Source organism: Lepidochelys kempii, chromosome 4 (genome assembly GCF_965140285.1).
Source record: "Lepidochelys kempii isolate rLepKem1 chromosome 4, rLepKem1.hap1, whole genome shotgun sequence".
In the NCBI taxonomy this organism is placed as follows: Eukaryota; Metazoa; Chordata; order Testudines; family Cheloniidae; genus Lepidochelys; species Lepidochelys kempii.
The window spans coordinates 34,284,429-34,309,564 of record NC_136383.1 but is presented as its reverse complement, the minus strand read 5'-3'; the positions used below and the strand labels follow the sequence as shown (position 1 = coordinate 34,309,564).

The following is a 25,136-nucleotide window of genomic DNA, read 5'->3' as shown; positions in this document are numbered from 1 at the left end:
TCTGATAATCTTGCTCTGAATCTTCACAACTGGCATAATAAATATTCAGAGAATAATAGTATTCTACATAATTTTAGTGAAATATTTACTAGCTTGCAGAGGTAACATTTTAAAATGCTTTTTTAGAAATTTTGCCCTTTTTTTCTCCACATTTCTGAGTTCTTTGGTTAAACAAGCACAGACACTCCCCACAAACACCTCAGGAAGTTTAGGTTTCTAATCATATGACAGATGAAACTAGAGGTGGAGAAGGAAGCACATTCTGCCATATAGCAGCTCTTCAAGGCTCACTCTTCCATAATTTATTACTTTACAAAAATCTCAGCATCTGTTTTGAAATGTATATTTCAGTCTAATGCACAGACACCAAGAGCCTGATCCTCTATTCTTTTTTCAGGCAAAACTCCTGCTAAGTTCAATGGAAGTTTTGCTTGAGTAAGACTGTAGGAGTGGGCCCTAAAAAACTTGATGTAATGTACTGCCATTCTCATGAGTGGGCAGTCACAGAGATGTTTATGCTTTATGTGGGGGCAGAAAGGTGGGGGGAAGGGCTGGGCTGAGCGGGCGGGTTGAGGGTCCACAAAAAAAATTTTAAATCCTCAGGTTGCTAAAGTTTGAGAACTGCTGCTATAAGGCATGTGTTCTAATCCTTCAGTCATTCTTGTGTGTCTTCTCTGAACCCTCTCCAGTTTACCAATATGCTTCTTGAATTGTGGGCACCAGAATGGGACACAGTTTTCCACAGCGACTGCATCGGTGCCAAATATAGAAGTAAAATAACTTCTCCACTCCTACTTGATATTCCTGCTTATGCATCCTGGGATCGCATTTGTTCTTTTGGCCACAGTGTCATGCTGAACTCATGTTCAGCTGCTTATCCACCACAACCTCCAAATCTTTTTCAGAGTCACTGCCTCCCAAGATAGAGTTCACCATACTGCAAGGATGACCTACATTCTTTGTTCCTACATGTATGCATTTACATTTAGCGAAATTAAAAACTAATATTGTTTGCTTGCATCCAGTTTACCAAATGATCTAGATCGCTCTGAATCAGTGGCCTGTCCTTTTCATTATTTACCAGTCCCCAAATTTTTGCATCATCTGCAAGTTTTATGAGTGGTGATTTTATGTTGTCTCCCAGGTACTGATAAAGATGTTAAATAGCATAGTGCCAAGAACTGATCCCTGCAGGACCCCGCTGGAAGCAAACCCATCCAACAACAATTCCCTGTTTACAACTACATTGAGAGCTACTAGTTAGGATGTTTTTAATCCACTTAATGTGTGCCATGTTAATTTTATATTGCTCTAGTTTTTTAATTAAAATATCATGTGGTACCAAGTTAAAAGTCTTACAGAAGTCTAAATATATCACATCAACACTATTAATTTATCAACCAACTACACTTGTATTCTCATCAAAAAAAGATATTGAGTTAGTCTGACAGGATTTATTTCCCATAAACCCATGTTGATTTGCATTAATTTCCCCCCGCCCCTTAAATTCTTTATTAATTGAGTCCCATATCAGCTCAGGATCAATGTCAAGCTAACCGGCCTATAATTACCCAGGCCACCCCATTTATCCTTTTGAAATACTGGAACAATATTAGCTTTCTTCCAATCTCTGGAACTTTCCCCATGCTCCAAGACTTATTGAAAATCAACATTAACAGTTCAGCAAGCTCTTGAGCCAGTGCTTTTAAAACTCCTAGATGCAAGTTATCTGACCCTGTGGATTTAAAAATGTCTATCTTGTCCCTGTGTCACAAGGAATGGAGGAGAACAGAGGTGCAGGGCTCAGAGCCAGGCATTCTTATACTAGCAGGGAAGTCCCCTCCATGGGATGAATTCTCTGTTGGCTATCTGCAGACAGTTATTAGCCTCTTTGTGCCTCCTGAGTGGTGCAGAGGTGCTGTATCTCAATAGAGCATTTGGGCTCTGTCTGGTTTACATTGGACACTGTGTCTCTGTAGTGTTTTTCGACTATACACACAAGTAATCAGCATCTGTAACCATTTTCTATCACAAGTATGGGTTATAGATACTGGAGAAAGAATTTTCCTTCCTTCCAGATTATGTAGGGTGAACTGGTTGGCTATGAGAGAGGAAGAGCAAAGAAAAAAACCAGTACAATAAGCTACCAGTATCCATGAACAGCCTCTAACTATAAGGAATTACATTAATCTTAGATCCAAATATAGGGCTTGGCAAAACTCATTGTTCCTTGGTTTAATTTCCTTTTTCTGTTTTGACCTGCCTGGGTTTGCATCTCCTAAATGTTAATTTTAATATTTCAAATCCAAAACCAAACATTCAAAAGAAAAACTCTGATTATCACCTAGGTTTGCATCAGTTTAGAAACATTTCAATGGTGTTTTCCACAACTACAGTGACTAAAAGTTACATTTTTTGCTCAAAAAAGTTTGAATACTGCAAAATCTGTCATGGATACCCAAGAAGTACCTCAACGGGCCACATCAGCCCTGTGAGACAGTGTTGTTGTTTTCAGGGGGTGGGGAGATGGAGGCCCACAGTTGGTATAACTATTTTATTTAGAGCTTTTGGATAACTCTTGTGATGAAAAGAGAAGGAATAATACTTCAGGGCATCAATGGCAGTTGGGAATGAGCATTTGGGAAATGACTGGTGTGAAAGGAACCCACTTCAAGCACTCCATTCTATTCCATTCCATCTCAAAATGGAAAATTCCTGGAAAAATATAAAAGGAACCTTGCTTTCCAAAGCAAAATTATGCCTTACAAAAGCCTCTCTCTCACAAACTGGAGAAGAGACTGTTCTTCACCTGAGCAGCTCAGGCGGGCATGGCTAAGTCAGCAAAAATGCCAGCAGCAGGATATTTTCATTTCTATCTAACTAAGAAAAAAGGATTTTACCTCCACTCTGCTGAATTAGACAGAAATAGGCATGAATTATTACTTTTGTCCACAGCAGTGGATCCAACGTACAAAAAAGATCGTCCCATTTGAGGATATAGGAGTTTTACAAATATTAATGAGTTAGGCCTCCCAATCAGCCTGTGTAAGTAAACATTACCTTGTACAACTGCTCACAGATTGTTATAAGAATAATGAAGAGTGGCATTACCGGCCTGCAGGTCTTCTCCTCCATAAGTGTAAACCTTAATAGGGTGCTTCACTCTGCTAAGTCTGTGTGTTCCCAGAGGACTTATGACCTTTCACTTTATAAAATAAATATTTATCACCAAATAAGAGTATCAGCCCTCAAATCACAAGGACTTAAAACCTGTGTTTAGTGTTCCTTCCCCCGCTAAAAACCATAAAACTCCTTCTGACTCTCCAACATATTTGAGGCAAAATGATCCAACAATCAGGACACTGGATTGCAAGTCAGGGGAACTAGTTTCTATTCCTGCCACACATTTGCTGTGTATCCTTGAGCAGGTCATTTAATTTCTCTGAGGTTCAATTCCTCCATCTGCAAGATGGGGATAATGACACATACCCAGCTGTGCAGACAAATCCTAGCTAGCTCTGTATTTACAAATACATAATATATTGGGCTTCAAGGAGTGCTGCAGACTAAAAGAGTATCCTGGGCTCTCCCTGAGACAAGAGAAGTGTCTTAATGGTAAAGATGGGTACATTTGGCATTGACAGCTCCCATATTTCTTCCAACTGCACAGAGTGGTTAGAATAATAAAGGACTTTTCTTTAAAATATATGTATCTGAAAGCATTGCCCTGACAATTGTAAGAGTTCCACGATTTGTCATTGCTGACAAATTGACCCTGAAACTTTTACAACAACATGTTTCTGATACTGTATTCAGTCTTGTGCCTGGGATTCAAAAACTTTTTCACACTTTACTGGAAACTCACTCCATTGCAGAAACAGCTCATGTACACTACCAGTAATGACTTGGATAATTAGGTCCCACTCCTGAGAAATGATGAGCATTGCCCACTACCACTGAAGTCAATGGGAGTGGCAGGTGCTCACCATGGTACAAGATCATCCCTTATTTTATAGATTGAGAGGAATACAACTCTTAAGCAGTAGGGTGACCAGACAGCAAGTCTGAAAAATCAGGACAAGAGGGTGGGGGATAATAGGAGCCTATATAAGAAAAAGCCCCAAATATCGGGACTGTCCCTATAAAATCAGGACATCTGGTCACCCTCTTAAGTAGCAATACTTCTCATGCTCCTATACCTCTTCGTAGTAATACGGGTGAAGTGCTAATCATTAAAGTATAAAAAAAAGGGATTTAAATCCTGCTTTAAGTAGACATCTCAGCACAGCCTTAACTATGGAGTTGCAACAGGCATTATCATAATACAAATGGAATGGCTTACTGCTGCTAATGTTTATTGCTGTATCGTTTTTTAAACTACCATAAACATTAAACAAGAAGAGCAACAATAAGCAATCTGTGAACATTATGCCAAGTTCTATTATACCAGTGATTAAGCCTACACTATTACACCCAATATATTTCATATAAATGGTATGTAATGAGCTAATTAACATATAAATAGGTGTGCATAAATATATATACATATATATAATACATAGATTGTCACACAGATCTTTACGTCTATAAAGATCTCAGCATAAAAGAGTTGATGTAAGATTGGGGCAGGGGAAGCTGTGTCACAGAAAAAACAAAAGGTTGCTGGGTCGCTATTGTCAGATGGTTGAGCCATTACTCATTAATCCTGAGAGCGGGGGTTATCAGAGTCCTGCCCGCCACCACCTGCTGTTGTGTGCATCTGAGGATGCACTGCACCTGCACAAGGGGAAGGTGATTGATGGAAGAGTGAAAGCCCATAATAAAATCTGCACAAAACACTTTGATCTGTCGGGATGGAGATTTTAGGCAGATTTCTTAAGATGAGTCAGGGGAAGAGATGAAGTAAAGGGAATCTCATTTTCAAAATCACATGTAATGAACAAAGAGGAAACAACAGTGTTGCTGATAACTAAATTATTGTTTGTAAATAAAATGTAACTCTGTGCCAAGATTTGTTTTTTCCCTTCATGATTTCATGTTATTTACCCTAAGAAGCTATTCTAACATATACAGAAACAAGGTATGATGGCCCAGATTTTTGCAAGGTATTTTAGGTGGGGCTCCACTCAGCGTCGCAACACCTAACAGACTTAGGAGCCTAGGTTTTATTTTCAAAAGTGACTTAGGCACTTGGGCCTAGATCCTTAATCCAAATCCTTGATTTCAATAGGAATTAGGCACCTAAATATTTTTGAGGATCTGGGCTCTAGCAGCCAAAGTACTATTGACTTGCAACGAGACTCTGGAGGCTAAGTGCCTAAGTCACTTTTGAAAGTTAGACTTAGGCTGCTAAGTCTGTTAAGTGTTGCAATACTCACAACATTTAAATATCTTTAAAAATCTGGGCCAAAGGGCCCAATTCTGACGCTTTACAACTACTGATCTCCCAGTGGCTTCTGTGACATTTCTGCACACAGGGCAGCTAAACAATGGTTTCTTTATTCAGCCAGTTTGTTACACTGGACACATTTAACAATGTATAGAAACAACTTACTGAGTATTGAGAGGACTTATACACAGTTTTGTATGCACTGGACAAAGGTATCAAGCAATAGTTAGTATCCATTTGGGACTGGGATCCAAATGGAATCTTTACACAGACTGCAACAAACACTTATTCAGACCCTAAATGAATCAAGGAAAATTCCTCTCTCTTCCTTTGTTCTTCCAAAGATTTGTAGGAGGAAATTTTTAATATAAATAATAGGGCTGCCAAGCGATTAAAAAAATTAACTGCAATTAATCGCACTGTTAATCAATAATAGAATACCATTTAAATATTTTTGGATATTTTCTACATTTTCAAATATATTGATTTCAGTTACAACACAGACTACAAAGTGTACAGTGCTTACTTTATATTTATTTTTATTACAAATAGTTGCACTGTAAAAAATAAAATAGTATTTTTCAATTCACCTAATACAAGTACTGTAGTGCAATCTCTTTATCATGAAAGTTGAACTTACAAATGTAGACTTCTGTACAAAAAAACTGCCTTCAAAACCAAAACAATGTAAAACTTTAGAGCCTACAAAAGTCCTACTTCTTGTTCAGCCAATCGCTCAAACAAGTTTGTTTACATTTGCAGAGAATACTGCCCACTTCTTGTTTACAATGTCACCTGAGAGTGAGAACAGACATTCACATGGCACTGCTACTGCCGGCAGCACAAGATATTTATGTGCCAGATGCTCTAAACATTCATATGTCCCTTCATGCTTCAACCATCATTCCAGAGGACATGCATCCATGCTGATGATGGGTTCTGCCTGATAACGATCCAAAGCACTGCGGATTGATGCATGTTCATTTTCATCATCTGAGTCAGATGCCACCTGCAGAAGGTTGATTTTCTTTTTTGGTGGTTCGGGTTCTGTAGTTTCCGCATCAGAGTGTTGCTCTTTTAAGACTTTTGAAAGCATGGTCCACACCTCATCCCTCTCAGATTTTAGAAAGCACTTCAGATTCTTAAACCTTGATTTGAGTGCTGTAGCTATCTTTAGAAATCTCACACTGGTACCTTCTTTGCGTTTGTCAAATCTGCAGTGAAAGTGGTCTTAAAATGAACAACATGTGCTGGGTCATCATCCGAGACTGCTATATCATAAAATATATGGCAGAATGTGGGTGAAACAGAGCCGGAGACATACAGTTCTCCCCCAAGGAGTTCAGTCACTAAGTACTTATCGCGTTATTTTTTTAACGAGCATCATCAGGATGGAAGCAAGTCCTCTGGAATGGAGGCCAAAGCATGAAGGGGCATATGAATGTTTAGCATATCTGGAACGTAAATACCATGCAATGCCAGCTACAAAAGTGCCATGCAAATGCCTGTTCTCACTTTCAGGTGACATTGTAAAGAAGAAGTGGGCAGCATTTATCTCCTGTAAATGTAAACAAACTTGTTTCTCTTAGCGATTGGCTGAACAAGAAGTAGGACTAAGTGGACTGGTAGGCGCTAAAGTTTTACAATGTTGGGTTTTTTTAATTCAGTTATGTAACAATCTACATTTGTAAGTTGCACTTTCACAATAAAGAGATTGCACTACAGTAATTGTATGAGGAGAACTGAAAAATACTATTATTTTATCACTTTTACAGTGCAAATATTTGTAATCAAAAATAATATATAGTGAGCAGTGTACACTTTGTATTCTGTGTTGTAATTTAAATCAATATATTTTAAAATGTGGAAAAATATCCAAAATCATTTAGTAAATTTCAATTGATATTCTACTGTTTAACAGTGCAACTAAAACAGCAATTAATCAATTAATTTTTAATCGTGATTAATTTTTTTAGTTAATTGCATAAATTAACTGCAAATAATCGACAGTCCTAATAAATAATATTGAGCAATTCTGTTCAGGGAATTTTTGGGTTCAGAGAACAAATAAGCACATTAGCAGGATCAAAGACAAAGGGCATTTTTTTGTTATTTGTAAATTAAATAGGAGGCAGAGTGCAGGTGGGTAGGAGTTTGGCTTTTCAGCCTCCCTTTGAATCATGGTGAAAGTCAGGACAGTGAATGTGGTGATGAGTTTACTTCAAGAGGAAGTTTATCACCAAATTTTTCTGCAAAAATGGCTAACAGAGTCATCTGTCTAAAAGTGCTATTCATTTTGCAAAATATATTGGACAAGAATTAAAATATTTGTTTTTTCAACATGCCCTCCCCCACACACACACATAGCCTCCCTCCTCAGACACACCCCAAAAAAACCTATTTTACCATTAATGAGCTTTTGAATATTTCCCCACCATTCCTCTGGGTCCAGGCCCTGCTTTATAGATGCCAACCTTCTGAATAAAGAAGACAAGACTAGATGATTCCTGGAGCCTGAGTGTCCTGCTCCACTCAGCACACTCTGCTGGTAGGGGATTTTTGAGGTTTGTCTTCACCCAACATTAGTATGTGCTGCCTTCCCACTACTCCCTGACCCTGGCAAATGATCATTGTAATTTTTATGATGTACAATAAAATACAGGCTACATTTCAATTAGCACAAGCACCAGAAAACTAGACACATCGCTTGAAATTACTCATGCACTAAATGGAATGCACTATCTGCTTTTTGAAAGAGAATCATTATGATAAATGAAGCTGTTTCAAACACTTCTTGCAGTTATTGTGCCCTCCAAATGTCCTTGAAACATCAAATCTAAGTTTTTATACCATGCTCATCTCCATGATATTTGTCTACCAAAAATCTCTAATGAAGATTTTCAGCAGTACAAAATAGAATCTACATTCAGCTTAATTTAGGTTCAGTTTGATTGTCTGGTAAAACAGCTACTATAGCTCAATAATGCTAAACCACTCACAGGTTGAGGTCCTGTTTAAGCTACTGTCATAATTTTCAAATGTGGGTGAACAAAATTAGGCACCTAAATCCACATTTAGACACCTAATTAAATTACCTGATTGTAAGTATCAGAGGGGTAGTGTGTTAGTCTGGATCTGTAAAAGCGGCAAAGAGTCCTGTGGCAATTTATAGACTAACAGATACATTGGAGCATAAGCTTTCGTGGGTGAATACCCACTTTGTCGGATGCATGTAGTGGAAGTTTCCAGAGGCAGGTATAAATATGCACGCAAGAATCAGGCTAGGGATAACAAGATTAGTTAAATCAGGGAGGATGAGGCCCTCTTCTAGCAGGTGAGGCGTGAACACCAAGGGAGGAGACACTGCTTTTGTAGTTGGCTAGCCATTCAGAGTCTTTGTTTAATCCTGAGCTGATGGTATCAAATTTGCAAATGAACTGAAGCTCAGCAGTTTCTCTTTGAAGTCTGGTCCTGAAGTTTTTTTGCTGCAGGATGGCTACCTTTAAATCTGCTATTGTATGTCCAGGGAGGTTGAAGTGTTCTCCTACAGGTTTTTGTATATTGCCATTTCTAATATCTGATTTGTGTCCATTTATCCTTTTATGTAGGGACTGTCCAGTTTGGCCGATGTACATAGCAGAGGGGCATTGCTGGCACATGATGGCGTATATTAAATTGGTGGACGTGCCAGTGAATGAACCAGTGATGGTGTGGCTGAGCTGGTTAGGTCCTGTGATGGTGTCGCTCGTGTAGATATGAGAGCAGAGTTGGCATTGAGGTTTGTTGCATGGATTGGTTCCTGAATTAGAGTTACTATGGTGCGGTGTGTAGTTGCTGGTGAGAATATGCTTCACGTTGTCTGTGAGCGAGGACTGACCTGCCTCCCAAGGCCTGTAAAAGTGAGGGATCGTTGTCCAGGATGGGTTGTAGATCACTGATGATGCGTTGGAGAGGTTTTAGCTGATTGTAAGTGGTTCTACACAGTCACAGCTCTCCCTGACTTCAATAATGGAGGTCAGGAGGTGCACCTCACCCCTGAAAATCAGGCCACATATTTAGGTGTCTAAGTATTATTGCCTTGGGCCATAAAAGAACCATTTCTGGCAAGCCGATTTCTCTGTTGACCAACAAACTCGCCCATACCTAATCCCAGCTTTCTTCTAACTGTTTACATTCAAACAACATTCGCAATGTGCAATTTAAAATTGTGTTTCTGCCAAGTCGCACAGATTAGTAATGCCTTCAAAGAGGCAAGTGCTGTTTCTCCCTCACACATGAGAGTACTGCAGGCATGCTTTAATATGGACCATAGAGGGGGAACAGATCCCCAAGTCTTGACAATGGCATAAAATCAAATACAAAACAAATCTTCGATACTAGCTAGGCAGCTAAAAGTGAAGAGAGCTGTTTGAAATGATTTATTGGTCTACAGAAATCAATGAAAAAAAATCAGCCCTTCCCAGAAGATCTTTTCTTACTGCTATTTAGCATAAATAATTCACCAGTATGTTGCGCCTCCAGCCTTCACAAGGTGGACTAACTCTACCCTTCAGACTGGGATATGTTTTCATTTGTGGTACTGCTTAATGCTGCAATCATACTATTCTAAAGGTTAACTGACATGCTTCAATAATATGTACCAGTATGTTTCTGCAGGTATCTGTGGTTTTGATGACAGCTGTTTTATGGCCCCCGTTCATTGGGAACTGGACTGACATCATTAGCCAAATTCACCAATGACCATGAATAGCCAATCAAGTGGTAATTACTGTTGCGGTAAAGGTGTTAATGAAATACCTGATATCAATTACCAATATAAGTTTTCCACATGAAAGTTGCCTGTTGAGGGGTTAAACAGACGGCCTGGCCCAAGAGACGGATCGCTAAAGCCCTCAAACCGAGGCCTTAGCCTTATCTATACTGATGTTTAGCACCAGTTCAGCCATCAATGTAGCTGCAGTCGTGCAAACCTTAACAGTAGGACAAGAAAAGATGCCATTTGCACAGGTTGAGCTTACCCTTGAACTGAATCCCAAAGCCATGCAAGGCAAGATCCAAAAACCACTGAAGTCAATGAGGGCCTTCCATTTGCTTCCGTGCTTTTTGGCTCATGCCATAAGGGGAATTTGTGGGTTAAGTACTCAGCTCCAGTGGACACCGGATATAGTTTCTTTGTGCAGACCAGCCACAGAAATGTTGGGCTAATGCCCCCAGTCTACCTCAACTATCCCTGGGAGCCACGTTGCCAAAGGTTAGTGACTTTGGGTTAAGAGGTTTTCCAAGGGAAAAGTACAGGGCACAGGCAAGAGAGAACAAGCAGGGTACTGAAAGCAAAAGGGACAAAGGCCAAGGGAGCTGTTTCTTGGCAACAGAAATGACTCAGCAGTGCATTACCTGGGGTTTCTGCATGTGGAATTGCCATGCGCACTTCTGACCACTTCTGTTCAGAGTTAACAGAATTTGTGAAAATTTTGAAAATAAATGACACTAAAAATACCCTGAATCTATGTCATGAATTCCTGTCCTAGTGGGAGGCAAGCCCAGTTCAGCACCCCAAAACCTGCTACACTTGGCAAAGCAGTAACACCATTAAACTCAGCCACATTTGAACTGGTGACCTGGAGGTAAACAGCTCCATATCCCATGATCAGTCTCAACTATCCAGTCCCCTCATTTTCTGCTTTTATATGTGCACACATATGAGAAACAGCACAAATTCATAGTGCTGTGAACACACTATCTTTCAAGAATCTGCAAGGCGCCTGGGACTAACATAGATGAACTCTGTGAGGATGATCATCAGGAAGGAAGACCTACTTTGCATTTACCTGTAAAGGTGGAAGAGGGTAAGCTATATTTCCTTTAATAACAGAATTGTATTCTGCTGTAATAAACATTAATAATCCTTCCTTTCTCAGACCTTACATCTGTGGTCTATTTAGAGTGTTAAATCTTTGGGACAGACTGTCTCTTACTATATGGGGAGGCAGTGTTGCCTAATGGACAGACGACAGGACTGAGACCTATTCCCAGCTCTACTAATGGTTTGCTAAGTGACCTTTCACAAGTCACTTAATCTCTGTGCCTCAGTTTCCCTGTCTGTAAAATGGGGAGAATGATACAGACATCCTTTGAAAAGTGCTTTAAAATCTACTGCTATTTAAGAGTATTTTATACATTGGTACAGCATCTAGCACAATGAAATTCCAATCTCAGTTGGGACTACTATGCACTTCTGTAGTATGTATGTATGTATGTATGTATGTATGTATGTATGTATGTATGTATGTATGTATGTATAAATAAATAGTTACGGATCATATTCTTAGAAGGAAAAAAACAATTACATATATATTTTCAAATTATTGTAATATTAAATGGGTTTTATATGTTCTTCCTGATAGATAACATAAAGTAGAATTTCACTTTTAAATCCTGGACGCCAAAAAAATCCAGCACTGAACCTGATCTCTTTCATTCTCATTCAAAAGTTAATTTCAAAACTCTTGCATCATGAAACTAGATGTTATCTCCTTATCGGCATACAGAGTAGAAGTTATCTCAATCTGCAGTGTTTCATTTCCTCATGCTCCTTCATTAAATGGTACATAAGTTTTGTCTGGGAGGTAAAAAAAATTTTTTTTGTAAAAACATCAGCAGAACATGTCACGTGTTTTCCTCCTTCTATAAAGAAACATTTTTTTAAATTTTATTTATTCATGTATTGCACCATTTCATTAATACCCAGAAAAGAACTGATGGAAGAATCTAAGCAAAGTTCCCAGTCCTAGAACTCTTACCCACGTGCGTAGTCCATTCACCTTTTGCTATATAGGATCAAACCCAAACAGATGACGCTTCATTGACTTTTAAGTATGTTGACTTGTTTATACTGTTGTACACATTGTGTATCTCAGTCACTTTAATTACAAGAAAAGGTCAGCTTTCACTAATTACTTTTAACTACTTTCATTTAATGACTTTTTAAATTGGCCTTGTCTGGTGTTCATTTGGATACAGTCACATTATTCAGAAGAGGTTTTCAGCAATAGTTTTGTGGGGGGGTTTTCCCCCGACCACATTACAATCCAAACTTAGTAATTTCTCCTCAGAGCTGTGTTTGGTTTGACACAGAGCATCCACTCCCCCCAGCAATGAGCTCTGGGAGGAGCTGCATCTCAAGAACTCCAGGGAGTGCACCTGCCATACTACCCAGGAGGATGCAGCATGCTCTCCTAGCTGCAGCGAGGGCTTTCACCTCTTGGGGCACTTCCAGGAAATAGTCCCTGTCTTACTGGAGCATAGGGACTGCTACTGAGAGCTCCTTAGCACTGAAACCTCTTTGGAAAGTGCCTAGTGCATTGTGGGAGCTACCAGATGCAATTAATACATATAAAAATAATAACAGTACCGGCTCTTTGTGCAGGGAGTCCAAGGCCGGGGGGGAATCTTGTGCCAGCCCTCCCCACACTCAGCACTGTACCCAAGCAAAGGCCAAGCACCATTCAGACCTACACTGTATGAATGGAAGTTACATTTTCCATACAGAAACCTGTTGCTTGATATTCCCAGCAACTGAATGGGAGGCCTCTGTTCTTTATCTGGAGCATTAAGCCTTTTGATAAAGCACTGACCTTTAGAGTAGGAACAGAATGTATTTCCAATCTTTGCTTACACTCTTGCTTATTTTGAGAAGGCTGTAGTCATGGAGTGTCATCAATTTGAGTAAAACAGTTAAAGCTCTGATGGAAAAGCCAGCTCATAAAGCTTCTTTCATCAGTGTTTCAAAGCTAATGAGTATGAATCACATCTGGATTAGACATGCTCTATGCATTCCAGTGCTTCTGTTTCCCAATGTTTAACATGTTTCATTTTAATATTTTATAATATATACATATGTATCAACATGGGACCAGATCCTCTGTTGGTGTAAATTGGCAGTGTCCCCATTGCAATGATTTACACCAGCTGAGGATCTAGTCCTTTGTGGTTGGTTAGTTGCCTAGCCAAAAAAAATACATGGACAGATATGCAGATAGAAATATATTATAATTACAACATATACCTACACAGAGAGAGCACGCTTGATGTTCCTCTCATTTATATTATTTTTACATCAATGTAACTCCTTTGACCCAGATCAGTATAAGTAACAGGGCAATCAGTCAAATCTTAATAATTGTTTCCATGATAAAGAACTATACTACTATACTATAAACCAGGCGTGGCCAAACTGCGCCTCGCAGAACTTCAGGCTTCACTCTGCAGTGGGGGCGGGGTGAGAGAAGGGAAGAGCCAGCACTTGCGGCTCCAGCCCCACGGTAGGGCAGCAAGGCTCGGGGTTTCACCCCGCAGCAGGGTGAGCCGGCGCTTGCAGCTTCACCTCTGGTGGGGGCCATGGCTCAGGGCTTCTTCCCAGCTGGTGGGTAAGCCGAAGCTTGGGCTTCAGCCCCATTGGGGCTGGTGCTCTTGGCTTCAACCCTGCAGTGGGGTGGCAAGGCTAGGCTTCAGCCCCACAGGAGGTAGAGAGCCGATGCTCGGGGCTTCAGCCCTGCAGGAGGTGGCAACCCAATGCTTGGGGCTTCAGCCCTGCATGCTGAGAGGCGCTGCTGCTGGGGGCTTCAGCCCCACAGGAAGAGGCAAGCTGGTGCTGGGGCTTCAGCCCTGCAGGTGGTGCCTAGGCTCCAGCTTCAGCAGCACATGCTTATTATAACAGGAAATTGTAACATTGCAGTGCTGTGCAGACCTCGTGCACTGTGATCTCCTTGCATGCTGCACACTACGGGCTGTGTTTACTGTTTATAAGTCGCAGCGGAATGGTTTTAGATTTAAGTGTTAACCCTACGTTAATTTTATGGATGACAATGACATCTTCATACTGTAAAAGCACAAGTACGAAGAAGAAAATCAAAGTTTTCAGCCAGAATGGGAGGAAGATTTTGCACGCACTAGTAAAGATGGCAAACCCCAGTGCCTTGCATCGCTCATAAATGCAATGCATCGCTCTCTCACTACAAAGCGAGCAACTTAAAACGTCACTACAAAACGAATCACAACAACAACTTTTCCTCTAAATACTCTCCTGGATCAGAATTAAGGAAAAACAAGCTAACCCCATTCAAATTACACCTCAACAGTCAACAGACACTACTTTTGACATTCAGTAAGGAACCTGACAGGATTGAAACTAGTTTTCTTATGGTATGGAATATCGCTCATGCAACACATCCGTATATCCACAGATATACAAGATAAACCACAACTAGCGACATTTGTTCACTATGTTTCTGCAGATTAATTGTGAAAGAAGAAATGTTGCCCTTAGTGGCACTAAAAGAAAACCTGTGGTGTTGACATAAAGAACACACTTGACAAAGCACTGACAAATGCCGATGTACCGTGGTGCAATGGATGGAGCACCTGCAACAGTCAGGGGGAAAGTAGGCTTTATCGGACTTTTGAAAAGCAATCCCAAATTTCCAGAGTTTCTCCCTGTTCATTGCATCATCCATCATGAACATCTCACAGGCAGATACTTCAAGTATGAAAATGTTATGAAAACTGTCTTGGAAATTGTCAATTTCATCCGCTCCAATTGGAAGACTCATTGACAGTTCAAAAATTTAATTGAAGAGCTGAATCTTGAAGACAAACCTAACGACATCTCTTCCTACTGTACTGGGAGCTGGTTATCAACTATTGATGTCTTAAATAGGTTTGTGGAACAGTTGGAGCCTATCAGTGCTTTCCTTGAAGAAAAGGAAAAGGAAAAAAGTCCTATCCACAACTGAAAGATGAGCAATGAATGCGGGATTTGATGTTTTTCCACTGATATTATGCAGCATCCAGGGGTGAAAGTAAGGCGGTTGTGTACCGGTAAAAAGTGGCCGCCAGTACTGGCCCCTACTGACTTTATTTAGAGCCCCCCAACCCCCGCCCCTTTTGCCCAAGGCCCCGTCCCTTCTGGCAGAGCCGGAGTTGGCCCCTGTACCAGTAAGTTTTCAATTTTACTTTCACCCTTGGCAACATCTGCAAACTCTCAACATGGCGCTCCAAGCGAAGGATAAGATTATTTCTGGCCTTACTCAGACAATCTTCAGCTTCCAGAACAAGTTAAAGCTTCTGCAAAGAGACAGTGTCAAGAGACTTCAACCATTTCCCCCATCTCAAGAGTAGGGTAAATACATTCCCTGGAACATCAAAGTAGAGACAAACTCGAGGAATACAGAGGTAAATTACAATGACTGCTTGATGACTTTCAGAGCATGTTTGAAGACTTCGCCTTTCTTGTAATCCCCATTCATAGTTAATGTGATCAACGACAGTTGTCTGATTCCCAAACTGTGGTTACAGAAACATTTACTGTAGAAATGGAACTACTGGAACTCCACAAAGACCAGGCTTTAAAGATGTTGCATAAATCACAGTTTACAATCCAGTTCTGGAAGCAAGGCCTGGAATGAAGTATTCTCAACTCAAAAAGACGTGTGCGCGACTCATTTCAATTTTTGGCCCAATATACTGCTGTGAATTGCCATACTCCATGACACTGTGAGTAAAATCAAAACGTCATGCAGTCCTTACAAATCAACATCTGACCAAGCTCCTCTGTACCGCCTTGACAACATATCAACCAGATTTCCAAAGACTTATGACCAGGACGGAGACCCACAAGGCCTCTAGCTCTTGCAGTAATTAGCCGTGATACAGTAAGTAGGATGTTAATATTTTTTTAAAATGGATGTGTAAAGGTTGTTTGTATCTTGCAGCTCTCAGACTTCTGAAGATTATCGTATGTGGCTCAGAGGGTCAGTTAATTTGGCCACCCCTGCTATAAACTCATGATACTTTAATCCATATTCTGGTGTCTGTTCTTCCTTTGATATAGACACGGAGTAGTTGCAGCATGTAACTGTAATACCGGAATAACAGACCCTTTTGACTACAAGTTAACTACATGAGAGCAATTTTTTTAACATAACAGTGAATCACCAAAAAGACCAGAATCGTTTCTGTAGAAAAGAATACGAATTCACAACATTTTTCTAACCTTCTCTTATACTTACGTATTTTTGAACTATTTGAGACACTAATGTGCAGTGATTATATGGTCTAACTATATTTTGAACATTATTCTGCCACATCTTTCAGGTTATCACAGTGAACAGACTGTATTTAACATAAAAAACACAATTTTACATGATTCTGTAGATTCAGAGCAATACACAAGTTCACACAGGCAGTTTATTCAGATCCAACAATTACAGCACTGTATATAAGAATATGTCATGCAAGGCTATTTATACTATTCATTGCTCAAAGGAGTAAATAAAAGCTACAGTTATGCTTTGAGCAACTTAGCATATGGTAGAAACCTGTAAGGTGTTTAACCTAGACAATCATTTCAAACCACAATTACGGCAATTTATTTAGCTGTTTCCTCCGGAGCCTAAATTGCCAACATAGACCCTCTCTCTAGAGAGCACTTCATATGGAGACTGAATGTTTAAATGTTTGTGTATGCTCACATGTGCACATCAGCTAAATTGTAGAGCAAAGGTAACTTGCACACAGCTTACTTACCTGTATGTAAGCATAGGGGCTAGCCAGCGGGATGCAGCAATACAAAAGGTGAGAGAATTCAAGCAGGCATCCATTAGGGTTTAAATCAGCCCTGCCCAAAGTACTTTATCTTTGTTCTGAAGGACTGTTTTTGTATTTCCAGAAGTCTATGAGGGGCATCTTTTATTTTCTGGACAATGTTCAGGCAACTGGCTTAAAATACCTACAAGTCAGCAATGCCATAATCTTAAATAAATACACACACAGGGCCTCATTTCCACAATTTCTACTGAATGCGCAAAGGGGAAAATGGACATGCGAACTGGGTATTTGCATTTCTAACTCTTAGATTTGTATGTGACCATGTGGGCTATGTCAATGAATTTAAGTCTTGTCCATGCAGTTCAGGAGCTGGTATACACCTGAAAAATTGGTCTATCATGTAGAGGTCATTTCTGGCTGCATTCTGATGTTTGTGAACAGTGACTGAGTGTCGTATGATCTATGACATGCATCCATGCAGTATATAGTGGGACGTTTCCATTGCACTTGAAATAACAAACAACTCAGTTCAGAAGCAGTCACAATGACTTCAAATGTAGATCTAAAACACCTCTGTTCACCGAGACCAGAAACTTGTTTAGTTTGCAAAGACTGGAAAATATCTAATTGCAGCAGTTTAACCAGAAGGTAAAAGCTCTCATTCCCAAGCTTCCCTCTGCTCCTCTCACCCTGTAAGGTCCAGGGTTCCTTATTTTTACCTTAAACATTTGCCTGCTATACATGTGCCAATTCATGCACTGGCAAGTTTGCATAGAGCCACAAACTTCACCTTATGGTCAGCACACCCTCCCCAAGTAGCGATTGTGGGGGCGGCAGGGTATGTCACAGAGCTGCACAAAACTTGGCAGCTTGATGGGGATACTGTAGGGTATGTAGAGGTTGCTAGGCTGAGACTGGGACCTGTGCGTGTGGGTAACTGGATGCTGAATGGGGGCTGTCTGGGGAGCAAAATGGGTGCACATATTTGGGGATATCTAGGTGGATGGATTGTCTAAGGCTTAAGTCTACACTTATGATGGCATGTAGAGTACAAGCGCTAGCCACATTGCTATATGCCGCAGTGAAAGGCATGCTACAGCCACATGTGTCACTGTGGTGACTAATTAATAATACTAATTAGTTAGCACAAGGATAAAAGCAGGGAGTAAAAAGTGAAAAGTGTTGCATAGAACTACTACAAAATATTTTAAAATCCTGAGCGTACAAATGGCAGATACAACATGGAGACTGGAAACATACAAAGACAGATATACAGTACTAAATTTACTACTTTTTTCTACTATTTGTAAAAAGTATTGCTCATCAGAAGAGCTTTGTGTTTATTAAAGACAAGATTACAACAGTGCTCATGGGGCAATGGGGGAAAGTATCCAGGTTAAACAATCTGAGGCTGCTAGCAGCAAGAGTAGCATGGTTGAAATATTCACTCTCTAGGAGGACGTGTTGAATAGTGTAATGCTAACTCTAAAAGAGTTGTTTTCCATTAGATATGGAATATTATGCATTTCATATCACATTGCTAAGCACTGAAAGAAATTTTCATGTAATCCTAAATATTTTACTAGATTGGGTCCCAGCCATACATCTAAAGAAGTCAATAATGAAACTCCAATAGGTTCAGTGGAAGCAGGTTAAGACTTTTGGAATGCTTTACTAAGATCTGGTCTGTCACTAAACAAAAAAATTTTGATTTAAATCATTATCCTTTGGTAGTCCCTAGATGGTGGCAGGTTCTACCATTAGGCTCTCTTTGGTAGCAGGTGTTGCATTCCCACACAACCGAGTTAAGTCAGAACATCAGCTGTGCTGTCCATTGTCATTTCCCCTTTTCATTAGTGCTAACAGTGATCATTACATGCTAATGCTCTCATTCCTAAAGTGTAATATCACACCCATTGCCTGACTGCAGTAGCAGAAGCATCTTGTACAACTCCGCTATAACCATTTTCATTGCTGTCAATGATTTATACAGTGCCCAGAACTGCATTGTACAAGGTCTTGTTCTTCATATGTCCTCATTGTTTATCTTCTGCATGTGTTCCTGTCCTTGGTGCCAGAGACTCTGTACACTGGTATAAGTATATCAATATGCTGCCAAGAGTACCAATTCCTAATGTAGATGTGTGGCTCTGACAAAGTGGGGCTTATACCTGTGAAACTTGCCCACTGATGTAGTTACACCAATGCCAATTTCTCTAATGTGTATTAAGCTACACATAATTCAACTTCAATAGTCACTACAGGTCTGATACACATTTACTCTCAGGCCACATTTACATCTATTTTAAGGCCACTTCACAATGCTGCATTGGTCTTCATTGGCCTTGGTATAAATGAGAACCAAGCCCACTGCATACAGAGATTTGTATTTTTACACAAAGTTTTGCAATAGGTACCTCAAATGAGGTGTACTATAACTAGAGGTGAGCCTGATGTGCAAAGTCCAAATCTTGATCAAACAGTCCAGGAGTATTGTGGTTTTGTTTTCAGTTCATCTCTAGCAATAACTGTATAAGGGGTGGGTTTGTAATTAACGTAAGATGTTCTTAATAAAGTCACAGAAGGGAAAGTGTCCCCTGTCATATGCTCTTCATCAGCAGTGAAATCAAGAGACTGGAGATCAGGACACCGCAGTGGTATTACCAGCTCTGCTAGAACCTCACACATGACCTGTGGAAAAATCATTTAACTAAATGTGCCTCAGCTTCTCCTTCTTTAAAATGGGGTTAACAGAGGGTTGGAGGATTGACTGGAAAGAACCTGGAGATCACGGAATGCAAAGCACCATTTACGCTTAAGTAAACATTAGTTGAACTCTGTCACTTTGATTTTACTTAAACAATTTTCTCCTCTCAGGTTCACCTGGCAGATGATCTCAGCCAATATTCTGCTCTCCTTTCATGCACAGAATTCAAACTGGATCCAGTAGTGAGAATAGGATATCATAGTTGAGCTGAACTGCTCTGTGGAACAGAGAGGAGAATTTTACTCTGTCTTAAGCATAACATCCCTAGACAGAAAATCAAAAGCTAATAATAGTTTTCAAATAGTACATTAAAATTAAAATATAGTTCTCTTTTAACCCCCTCATGTACATACCTACCTCCAAGGATATACCAAACTTGACTACAGTTTCTCTTTTTGTTGACTTCCGTTATTAAACTATCCACAGTACGTAGTAATTAATAGGGAACTTTATGATCATCAATGTCATTGTTGCAATGGGTGAATGTCCTTAGTGCCTACTGAGACAAACACAACACTCTCTTCATTTTATGTTTCTATCTGCTACAAACAGCAATCAAACCTGAAGAAAAAATATGACCGAAATGAAATTGTGACCATGCAGTTAATTTCATACCAAGAATCTAATATACTGTAAAGCTTGTCAGAGAACAGGAGATGGGGGCCAGATTCTGATCTCAGTAACACCACTGTAAACACTGAACCCAATTCTCCTCTTGCTTACACCTATGAAAAGTGGGAGCCACCGAAGCCAATGGAAGTACAGATCTGAAAAACTGGTGAGAGAGGATAATTCGAACCACTGAGTATAAGAACGTACTTTTATTTCCAGAATTGTTCATCAGCACACTAGACTGGTGAGTGGTCTTAAAATCAGAGCTGCTAAATTTGGTTTAGTTTTAGTACAAGCGATTTTAGCCACTCAAATGTGGATGAGAAAAAGAAATAATTTATTTAACATAATTGTTCTTCACCAGCTCCTTCTGCCCTTTAAATTTGCAGTAAAATCCAGCATTCCACTGAGATTAGCAGAGGTTACCCTCTCCTAGGATGGTGGGATGGGGGAAGGGTTAAACTAACCAGGCAAGAGCCTATCTGTTGGTTCAAAGAGTAGTGTAGACCCTGTCCGTTTCCAGGAACAATGGCAGAGATTGGGAGATAGAATCAACTGATGAAGACCGGATGGGGCAGAGCTAAAGGAAAATAAAGGCAACAAACAGAGCAAACAAACGCAGCAGATGGGAACTATTATTTTAGAAATCTCCATATTGATTTTACAGGAAGACTGACCACTGGTTAAAAATTTACTTCTGATGGCACTCACAACAGCTTTGACTAATAAATATTTATGACACCTCACTAGCTTGTATTCCACAAATATAGAGATCAATCGATACAGAATTTTCCTCTGAATTTGGCGGAGGGAAAAATGAAGTAATTTACAAAACTAATACAGTAAGTGTTTAAATAGCTACATTTGTAGTCATTAAAACTGAACAGCCTGTAAGTATAATTCAACCTCTGCAAGCCAGTCTACAATGTTTGCAAGCACAAACCTGCAGGAGATATTTAATATGAAAAATGGCAAATGTGAAACTATTGGCTAAGCTTAAAATAGGGTGAAAGATTCAGGTTTAGAAAAATAAACACACTAATCACACCAGGCTAGCTTCAAATAAACAAATAACCATTTTTTGATAAAAAGAGAAGGAGTACTTGTGGCACCTTAGAGACTAACAAATTTATTAGAGCATAAGCTTTCGTGAGCTACAGCTCACTTCATTGGATGCATACAGTGGAAAATATAGTGGGGAGATTTAGCTTATGCTCCAATACATTTGTTAGTCTCTAAGGTGCCACACGTACTTTTTTCTTTTCTTTTCACAGATACAGATTAACACGGCTGCTACTCTGAAACCAATTTTTGATGTAACAAACTGCAAAAGCCATTCTCTCAGAACTCCCAGAGCCTTGCATGTAGGTCTGCAATGCAAACACCAGACTTCGTGTCTTCGTTATTGATTTGTCCTCTTAAGTAATATAAGGCCAATCTGCAAAATAATTATTCCCTATTCTACACTACACCTAGGTTGTTTAAATAAAACAAACAACAACAAGCAAAACTAACAATTACATTTTTTTCTTATTATTTATACTATAGTGGAGCCTAGATGCCGCAGCTGAGACTGGGTCTTCTTTGTGCCTGACACGACAAGCATAGAGTGAGAGGCAGTCCCTAAAGTTAATCACTCTTGAAGAGCAACTAATGCATCTGTTCAGAGTGGGAGTCTTTATTAAAGTGAGACAGACCATTTCTGCATCCATCAATGATACATTTTGTGTGTTTTATGATCACCAGTTTAATAAAAATCCGTGGGTTTTAGAAACCCTCTTGCCATCTGTGTTTGTATTACTGGAAACAGAAACAAGTTAACTTGCCACAAAGAAGCCCACAGGCTTTTCCTAACAGAGAGGTGTTACAATTTTAAAAAAAACCAAAAGACTCATTTCCCAGGACAATAATGTACTATAATAAGAAATTAACTTCATAGAATCCTACAACTCATGGCCCAAGCCAAGCATACTCCAATGAAGCCAGCGGCAGTTTGAGACCTTCCGGTAAGTACTCACCATTGCCCTTAGCACCTTCCAGAACGTGCTCACGATGCCACAGGATGACACCCCAGGAGCTATCAGGGTAATTTTAGGAATTAATCAGCACTATGGCACTGTACAGGTTGGGTGTTACAACAGGCACCAGGTGCACAGGCCCAGTGACAACAGGTGCTGCTCCACGTATGACGCATGTTACTGCTAAAGTGCTGACTTTACATTAAGAATCATCCCCCTGCGCTGAATACAGGAGCTAAACTGTTCATGCTGCCCCTACACCACCATTCTAATATATCCCATCTTTCTCTGATATAAGCTTTTGACTTCAGTTAACTCTTAGTATTAATATTTTCTTCTAGGCAGAGTAAAAAAAATTCTAAAATCTATTTAGCCACATTGAATGTGTAAAAAAAAAATTTTTTTTTAAATTCACCTAGAAATTTAGGCCCTAATCCTGCACACTAAGCCATACAGTCAGATTCCTGAGCTTATGAGGAGGCCCAGGGACTTTAGCAGGACTCCAGGCAGCCATGAAGATCCACCTGCATGGATCTGACTGAATCGAAGTCCGAGCAATGTATCCCCAGAGTCAACAAAGGAATCTTCATGTGCTGAGCCATACTGCCACATGGAGACTTCACATGGAAGCAAGGGTCCAGGATGCAGGCAGGACCCTTTGCAGGCTTGAAGCCTCAATGTCTAATGCATGCAAGTCATTGTTATAATATGTGTAAGGAAAGTTACCAAGAAGATAAGGCTTAAAGATTATTTTGTTGTACTTGAATTGAAATAGCTCAAATTATTTTTTTTTAAATTATCAAAAGATTATTTTAAAGAGCTGTGTGGCCACTTATTATATTTCTGAAAGATGTAGATATATTAGCCCTTGGGAGACACTGGACCTTTTTTTTTTTTTTTTTTTTTTAAATACACACATTTTGATGCATTCATTTGGCTAGCAGCAGACTGGAATATATTAGCATTTTAGGGACAAGAAGTGTCTGACACACTTAGGTTTTAAAACAACCTAACAGATGTAATTCATAAAAGTTAGAGATGGAAAAGACCTACCTATATTATTAGATCTTCTAGCCCATCTCTCTACCAATGCAGGACTGCTCCAAGTTCCCCTAGTAATAATGTCTAATATAATTGCACTTGATTACCTCATTTCTGCATGTACATACTCACAGGTGCACACACAAATGAGTTTTACATACATACACACAGATAAAGGCCCTTTGAAAATTTGGCCCTAAAATTTAGAGTTAAGATGAGGCAGAAATGCTAACACCTGACGTGCTATATAAAATTCCCCACTGTGTGGAGACTCAGGCAATATTCCAGGCACAGTGGAGTGGGGTGGGGATGTTTCAGCCTTCTCTCCATTTTCTTGCTTTGGCTGGCTTATGTCACATACTTGTAGTTATTCAAACACAGGCTTTGTGAAATATAAATGTACATATTATATTTATTATTCATCAGGAGACTTCCTTTACCGGTTCAAACTTCTTTTTCTAAAGGCCTGTGTTAATTAGTCTCCATTATACCCAACATATACGATCCAATTTCTAAAAATATAGTGGTTTTTTTTTTTCCTGGAACACAATGTTATAACAATATAAAGTCTATACAGGTTTAAAAAAGGCAACTGCAAAATATATTAGTGAATATTCACTGCAAGCTGTTTTTAAGGGCCAGATTCTGCCTCACTTTGAGCAATACCTTACTAGACGGGTTGTCCAATTTAAATCAGACTACTTGGAGGATAAGATGTTACTCAATGAGAGGCAGAATCTAGCCCTTAATAAATAAAACATGGGTGAGTGGCTGAGATAAGTTTTTGCCTTACCTGCCATTTTACAATTTTGCAGGATCATCTGCACTCTTTCACATTAAAAGAAAGAGAAATGAAAAATAGTCAAGAGCAATTTGTTGATTTAATCAGTGGTCTTAATTGTACAAGGACACTACTTCAAGTCAGGGGATCAACTGTTTGGTACTGGAAGCTGTAAAAATTAAATCAGTCACTCAGCCTGGCTGTAGAGAAAGAGTGTCTTGGAAACTGGGTGTGGCTGTATAGTTTTACCTTCTTGGTTTTCACCACTGAAGTGCTACAGGGATCTATACAAAATGCTGAACTGTATTTTTTAAATTAATTTTATACCTTCTGTTTAGCCATTTTCTTAAACAAACATAAGAAATACAGAACTTTCTTGGCAAATTAAATGAAAGGTGGGTAAATTCATTTGCAGGTAAATTTGCAGTCATTCAAAAAAAAAAAAAACCATAAAAGTTAAGTCAGAGACATCATGTCCAGGTGTAAAAATCTCTTCTGTCACAACTAATTGCCTCTATCCGAAAAGGGACATACTGAATCCAGTGCTGAAAGGCATTTGCGGTCTAATGAAGTCAAGACTAATGCAACAAAACAGGCTGCTGCTTGTCAAAAAAGCCTTTCACTTCACTGCCCAGATTGGTTAACATAACATTATTAGTTCACTTTCAAGACACACCAAAAACCCTAGGATTTTCTTTCTCACCAGGTTAGCTATGGAGCCATCCATCAGTGGCAGCAACAAAATCCCTCTCTAAGCTTCATGTACACCACACACCTTAGCTGTATACACATCACAGAATCTCAGCCAGCTCACCCATTATGAGCTCTACATTAAACTACAACGTTATCAACAAACAGTACTGCTTGCCTTTCCCTCATCTACAGAGGAAGAGAAAGTGGAAAGCTATAGACATATCGCTGCAC

At 39.6% G+C, this 25,136-nt stretch overlaps 1 protein-coding gene across 8 annotated transcripts in view; it reads right to left on the bottom strand.

Moving 5' to 3' along the window:
• ANK2 (ankyrin 2) overlaps nt 1-25,136 on the bottom strand; it is a 566,593-nt gene that overhangs the window by 347,417 nt on the left and 194,040 nt on the right. The window lies entirely within an intron of this gene.